The following is a 6,000-nucleotide window of genomic DNA, read 5'->3' as shown; positions in this document are numbered from 1 at the left end:
ATCAATCAGAAAAGAAAAATATTGACACGTGAAGGCAAAAACAGATACATGTGAAAGCTCTGGGGTATGGAAATTCTTGGTATTCGGGGGACGGCATGACATGCCAAGATGGTATATGGGCGGCTATCATGGAAAATATGATCAGATTTATTACTGGAAAAGAATTACAGAGTGGCTGACTTGTTTGTTTGTTTATCTGCTCTCTCATCTGTCACCACTAAAATGTACGCTCTGAAGGGCAGAGATTCTCGTGGGTCTTGTTCACTGCTTGTGGCAGAGCAGCTAATGTGCCCAGTGGCCACCCTCCCCACTTGCTTTTAGTCATGGAAGCCCCACCTCCACTCAGCATTAGCGAGGCATGTGTTTGCCAACCAGAGCACACTTCCTCTTGCTTCTAAGTCAGGCTCTGCATCTAAGCAACTGCTAATAAATTGTGAATACAGAGATTACCATACTAGGTAAGTTTGACAGAGAAAGACAAATATCATACGATATCACTTCCATGCGGAATCTAAAAAAAAGATAGAAAGGAACTTACTTACAAAACAGAAACAAACTCACAGACTTAGAAAACAAACTTATGGTTACCAAAGAGTAAAGGTGAGGTGGAGGGAGGGATAACTTAGGAGGCTGGGATTAACATATACACACTCTTATATATAAAATAGATAACCAGCAAGGACCTGCTGTGCAGCACAGGGACCTCTACTCAATACTCTGTAACAACCTATGTGGGAAAAGAATCTGAGAAAGAATAGATATGTGAATACATATAACTAAATCACTTTGCTGTACACCTGAAATGAACACAACACTGTAAATCAACTATCCTCCAATAAAAAATAAAAATGTAAAAACAGTCATTCTTTAATTTTCAGGTTCTGCCTTAAAATTGGCCCCTTTCTGCAGGCTGGACACGGACATAGTGAGGATGAGCCATGTGAGGACCACAACTTGAGAAAGGCCAAACCTCCAAACAGAAGGAGCCCAAGTCTTCTGATGACACGCGGAATGGAGTTGCCTCCCAGGCCCAGCTGCCTGCTGACCTCCACACGGCGAACGAGAGAAAAAATAAATGTCCGTCTTGTTTTGGGGTCTCTTTGTTATAGCTCTGTGATGAACTGAATCGTGTCTTTCCAAAATTCATAGGTTGAAGCCCTGACCCCAAATGTGACTGAACTTGGAGATAAGGATTATAAGGGTGAAATGAGATCATAAGGGAGGGGCCCTATCGAACAGGACTGGTATCCTTACAAGAAGAGGAAGAGACACCGGATGTCTCTCTCTCTCCTTCCCTCCACACCGCCCTGCCCCCAGCCCCCGCAGTGCTCACACCAAGGAAAGGCCATCTGAGGACACAGTGAGAAGACAGCTGTCTATAAGCCAGGAAGAGAGGCCTCACCAGAAATCGACCCTGGTGGCACCTTGATGTGGGTCTTCTGGCCTCCAGAACTTTGAGAGAATAAATGCACTTCTGTTCTTTCCAATACCCACTCTGGGGTGTTTTGTTACAGCAGCCCCAGTGGACAGACACAGCCTCTTAGCGTTTACCCTGACTAATACAGCTGACCCTGGAACAATACTGGGGTTAGTTCACCTCTTACTTATTGTCAGGTCTCCATATCCACAGTCATTCCACATCTGGAAGTTCAACCAATGACAGGCCATGTAGTGCTGTAGCATTTACTACTGAAAAATATCCACACGTAAATGAACCTGTGCAGTTCAAGTTTGTGTTGTTCAAAGGTCACCTGTACACTGCTGCATCCCTAGTGCCTAGAACAATGACTGGAAATTAGTAGATGTGCAGTAAATATTATTTGGATAAATAATGAATAGAACACAAAGACAATATTTAATCTGTACAGTGCTATAAAGATGTAAAGAATTAACAGATGCTAACAGATCATATCTGTCCATTCACCCATCCAACCATTCATCTTTCTACCACCCTGGTTGTATTTTCAGGAAAATGAAAACTCATCTTTGAACTCTGATCAGTGCCTTCTCTCCCACAGTCCACCCTGAATCTACCCACTGCCAGCTCCTGTTAATTTTATCACCTCTATTACTCTATAATTTTCTACCATTACAGTGTAGAATGGTAGAAAATTATAATTATCTCTTGCTTACTTTATGATAATTGCTTCCAAACCATTTCTTCTTGTCTCTGTAGTTGAACCTGTTGCAGAGACTTTTAGTTGCTTCTCTTAAATCCATTTTGGCTTCTGGGAGCAGATCCCTCATTTTATTTAGTTTGACAATATACTCTGAAATAACGCTAATTCTCCACTGCTTCTGCAGCCTAGGTGCAAACACAGGACTCAATTCTGGCTGAGGAGATACGAGTGGAATTTGTTGGGTGAGGTTTCTGGAAAACCTCTTTCAAAGAATAGAAATAGCCTGTCACCAGGCTACTTTTTACCCTTTCCCCCACTCCTTTATTTTTGTTGCCTGGAATTTGGGAGTAATTGCTGGAGCTCTAGCAGCTATGGAAATGTGGAAGGTAGATAGGATGTGTGTCAAGAGCCTCATTTTACAGATGAGGATACTAGGGTTCAGGATCATACAGTTAGTAGATGTCAGAGAAAGGACTAGAACCCAGGTGTCAGGTGAAGCTGAGGGGTGACAAGGAACTTTGGAACTATGGAATGAGCTATGGGATTTGGAGATTTTATACATGCACACAAGCCAGTGCACGCAAACATATACACACACGGACTCTCGAGTGGATATGTGTTGCTTTTGCCTGTCTCCATACCATCTACCCTTTTCTGATAACACAGCCTTTCTCTTCTGGAACAGCCAGTCTTTCAACTGAAGTTGTCATTCACCTGCCTCAAGGTGGGCACATAATCCCGGCCCTCTTGACAATGTGATTAGTCCAGAAGTGGACATGTAACCCAACTGGAGCCAAAGTTCTTTCTGAGACTGTCACTTATTCACTGCATGTGCACTTGGGCCCATGTGCATCTCAAAGGCTCTGTCTCTTTATCCAAAAAAGGATGATAAGTGTATTACCTGCTCCTCCACTTGGTGGTTCTAAAAACGAGCTAACATAATTTAGTAAAGGCCTCCAGCATATGCTGGATGTTCACTTACTATTAGCTGTTCTTTAGATTTCTTTGGAAAGCTCTCAATTCCTGGGACACCATCAGTCTCTAGAATAGAAACTACTGTTACATGATATTAACAATTAAGCCCCCAAACCTCACTTAAATCTCCTGTTCTGTTTGCTCACTTGTTCCCCATCACACAGACAAGAGGTTTCTGTCTCTGATTTTCAGAATAACCACTTCAACTGATTCAAGTGATGAAAAGACAAACCTTGGGGACAGTCCCCATCCTTTATGTGTATCCAGAATGGCAAACACAAAAAATAGGATTAAGAAAGTCTGCATTCCTTCTCAATCTGGTAATCTTAAAAACTAGAGACATGTTCATTCCAACTTGAATCAAGAGTCCAGAAACAATGTGAAACACAAATGTTTGGGTGTGGTCATGGTATTTATTCATAGTATATTTTCACAATGTATTAATAATGGAGAATAACACTTACTCATACATTGAATATAACCTCCTGGGGCACTCTGGAGTTTGTTTGGGTTTGGAGAATACTGCCAGGTTTCTCCTAATCTCTTTGGTTTTTGGAAGTGGGAGGGTTTCTCAAATTGAGTGTCTGACATGGGTGATGACTGTTCTTCAATCAGGTTCGAAGGGCAGAAAGACCATGGCTTTGGCACTTCCATTCTGGAAAGAAGTAACAAACGAGACTTCCAAAGATGAATGGAATCCAAAGATTAATGGAAGATGAGAAAGACTCAGGCATCTTGTACTCCACAGTTTATTTCTTCTCACGAATGCCAATTACTGCTGCAGCCATGGACACCGGCAGGGTTTTAGGCTCATGGCCCAAAGGGGTCAAGTCGCCAGCCAATATTTTCATGCGAAAGGCAGTCCTGATGACTAAGAATCTGCTTCTGAGTTTCTCCAGGTGTGCTGAGGTGTTGAAGGTAACCCCACGCCATGCATCCTCTGTCACAACTGTTCACATAGACACCACTTCAGAATATCTTGGCAAAACGCTGAGTGGTTCTCATTTGCTCAATGTCACTTCGTAATGAAGCTGCTTGGGGGTGTCTCTATTTAACCACAGAGAGACCAAGGCACCATGAACTGAAGCAAAGTATTGATAAGAATAACAGCAAGAACAAACTCCAACTCTCTTCCCAAAAATGCATGTCCCAAAACAAGGGTAAACAGTTGGTCTTATTTTTTCCAAGTGATTCTGTCCATTGGAAGTTTTTCTTCGGCTTCTCCCTTTTATTAAAAGTGTTTATGTTTCTGAGTCTGATGATCACTTAAATACATACAATATTAGCACCAAGGCAGCGATTTTTTTTCCCAGAGATCACATGAAACTCAATAGATATTTAACATAATTAATAGCCGGTACAATCCATGACATCACTAAGTTACTGATTGGCTACTGATACGTTCCTAGAAATGCCAAAAATATCCTCATACGACTCTTGTAGCACCTTGATGGTGGACAGGTTGTTTTTAAAAAAATTATGATTTTAAAAAAGTAACAATAAAACATTTACAGATAGAAAGTAAACAATAGTGTACCGTGATAATGAAGGATCACTTTTGTCATAGTACTACATATAATGTAGAGTACGTAAAATGCAGTGGTCTGACTGCAGGGGACAAAATAATGTGAAAGGCAGTCATAATAGAATCATTTTACGTACAAAAATATTTCATCACAATAAATAATTTCAAACATAAATATTAAACTTTACATCATTAGGATATTCCACATTTATATACACACACATATACACATGTATATATATGTGTGTATATATGTATATATATGCATATGTACACACATACACAAGCAAACAAGTCCTCACACACAAACACACACACACACACAAACACAAATTTTAAGGCGGAGGTATTTCATCACTATCCTTCATCCATCCCATAATGGCTTCCTCTTCAGAGCACCTGAAAACAAATGAACCAACCAGGAAATGTAAATCTTCTGTCTCAAATTACATAAGTCAAGAGTAAGCAAACTATAAATTTTTACATATAGAACTTGAAAATAACCCTTACTATTTTCTCTGAATTTTAAAAATAATGCTTGCTATAAGAAACATGGGAATTCCAGGGGTATATAAAGAATAAAATAAAAAATCACTAGCACATGATTCCCCCAACGTGGGATAATGTTCTTCAAATACTTGTATATTTCCTTCTAGTCTTTTTTATACATACATGTAAATATTATGTACACGTGCTCATGCAAATGTTAATATATGAGGGTGAGTCAAAAATTATCCACACTCTGGTTATATTAAAACTTCTGTTGGCCGCACTATCTTATCAGCACGTTCTCTTCAAGGCTACTGTCTCCCCAGTCACTGCTGTGCAGGTGTGAATGTGTTACATCAGTTCATTTGTAACTGCAGTGTGAGCAAAAATGGATGTACCGCTTGTGATTTGCACGAAAGAAGAGCGGCGAGCAGTGATTTGTTTTTTGTGGTCTGAGGGTGTGCATGTCCACACACTTCTGCCCACACTGCTGACACCCCACAAAAACTTCATTCTGAAGTATTAAAGCATCCTCCCTATAGTCCTGATCTTGCTCCATCAGACTTTCACCTGTTTTGTCCCCTGAAAGCAGCCTTATGAGGATGAGGATTTACTTCTGATGAAGTGAAGACAGCGGTACATTCGCGGCTCATAGCTCAGCCTAAAACATTTTTTAATGAGGGAATACAAAGGCTTGTTGACAGATGGACAAAGTGTATTGCAAAACAAGGAGATTATGTCAAAAATGATGTATTTGTCTTTTCTAAAAGTTAACTACAATAAATTCTACAGCCAGAGTACGGATAATTTTTGACTCACCCTTGTACAGAAAACGCATACACAAATTTTATTGGATATAAAATACATATAAAATGGGGATCTCTTATGGAT

The 6,000-nt window shown here is 40.2% G+C and overlaps 1 protein-coding gene across 1 annotated transcript in view; it reads right to left on the bottom strand.

Annotated features, from left to right (window-relative positions):
- Positions 1 to 3,496: 3,496 nt before the first annotated feature.
- The window catches only part of ADAMTS9 (ADAM metallopeptidase with thrombospondin type 1 motif 9), a 168,365-nt gene continuing 165,861 nt past the window's right edge, over positions 3,497 to 6,000 (bottom strand). Inside the window, exon 40 of the mRNA XM_057705101.1 lies at positions 3,497 to 5,019. The gene's annotated coding sequence lies outside the window, so the exon portion shown is untranslated. The remainder of the gene's footprint in view (positions 5,020 to 6,000) is intronic.

This window comes from Hippopotamus amphibius, chromosome 13 (assembly GCF_030028045.1).
Source record: "Hippopotamus amphibius kiboko isolate mHipAmp2 chromosome 13, mHipAmp2.hap2, whole genome shotgun sequence".
Taxonomy (NCBI): domain Eukaryota; kingdom Metazoa; phylum Chordata; class Mammalia; order Artiodactyla; family Hippopotamidae; genus Hippopotamus; species Hippopotamus amphibius.
This window is presented reverse-complemented; position numbering and strand designations above follow the sequence as displayed.